The following is a 1,667-nucleotide window of genomic DNA, read 5'->3' as shown; positions in this document are numbered from 1 at the left end:
GGGGAACCTGGCCTCCTGCCCCATCTCCTGGAGGTGGTTTCTGAATGTGGACAAGATCATACTCACAGATGAGGAATTAGCTGATTTGAACTGCGCGTGGTTTATTGGCATCTGTAAACTGCTACCTGTTAACCAAAGGCTCAAGCCCTGGCCAGGCTCCTCTGGGAAGGGGCCACTAATCACCTAATGATTTCCACTTTGGCAGAGAAGGAAATGCTAATAGCTGGAGGCTGATCTTATGACTGGAAGAGAGCAAGGCTGCTGTAAGTTCTCACAGGCATATAAAAACAAGTTGACTCTAGGTTTCCAACAGAGCTTGATTACCCATTAGCTGATGAGAACAGATTTGTTTATCAGATTCCCCAAGAAATTAAGTTGTGGGCCAGAGAGGTAGATTCTGAAGTGGGAGGAGAAGGAGGAGTTGCCGGGGATACAGGGGCGCATTGTAGTTCGGGGACCATCGGGACAGTAAAGGGGCGGCTGGCTCCTTCGCTGTGAGGTTCGCTGTGAGAACAAAGAGCCCTTGGCAGGAGTCCACAGACATGGGGGGCGGTCTCATCTCTGTCCCTGGGTTTCCAGAAACAATGCATAGTATTCTGTACAACACGGATAATAACACTTCTTGGACTGGCTTTACTAGGCTGTTTGAGGATCACATGAGAAAATGTATGCCTGCGAAGACACTGTGTAAGGTGCACCTAGAATAAACCACAGTCTCTGCCCCAATCTTCGGGGCCTTCTGACGGATTATAGAATACACCGGTTTCTTTCCCACCTTTGTCTATTGACATGTGCTCATTTTCTGCTTAGAACATTCTACCAGGTTTTCTAGGGCTTGTTCTGCCTCACCTCAGCTTATAAACCGCTTCTTCAGAAACACAAGAGCGTTGAAAGCCCGCACTCTGCTCTGGGCCTTTACTGTCCAAGACAGCAAGTGGTTAAACCCAGGCTTCCAAGCAGGATTCTTGGGTTCAAATTCAACCCTGAAATATACCAGTTGTTTGACCTTGGGCAGTCACCTAACCTGTCTGTGCCTCACTTCCCACATCTATAAGATGAAATATTAATACGGGTATCCCCCCACTTTCGAAAGTTGAAGTTCACTTCACTTTTACAAAAGACCTATATTAGTACCTGTTTTCACCAACTAAAAGGAATCTCAAGAGGATTTTCACTGTTATAAAAAAAGCCATTAACGAACTAACAAAGGTCTTTTGTGAAAGCAAAGTGGTGTAATGCAAACTTTCAGAAAGGGGAGGATGCCCTTGACTTCATACCATTTCATAGCAATGTTCGACTTTCAGATAGTGTGGGAAACCTGTAATATCTATTTCACCAAGTGATGTGGACAAAGGATGACTTTAATAGATGTCAGCTATTATTTTACTGTTCATCAGAGAGCTCTATTTCCTTTCTAGAACTAACCATATCTATGATTAATTTATTGTAAGTATGTTTATTATCTGACACCCGTAATGGGATCTTTGTAAGAGAAGTGACCCAGTCTTTCTCATCCATTCTTTTTTTTTTTTTAAGGTTATTTATATTTTGAGAGAAAGAGAGAGAGCACGAGGGAGGCAGAGAGAAAGGGAGAGACAGAATCCCAAGTAGGCTCCCTGCTTTCAGCGCAGAGCCTGACATGGGGCTCAAACTCAGGAACCATGAGA

This window comes from Panthera uncia (genome assembly GCF_023721935.1).
Source record: "Panthera uncia isolate 11264 chromosome A1 unlocalized genomic scaffold, Puncia_PCG_1.0 HiC_scaffold_17, whole genome shotgun sequence".
Taxonomy (NCBI): Eukaryota; Metazoa; Chordata; class Mammalia; order Carnivora; family Felidae; genus Panthera; species Panthera uncia.
This window is presented reverse-complemented; position numbering follows the sequence as displayed.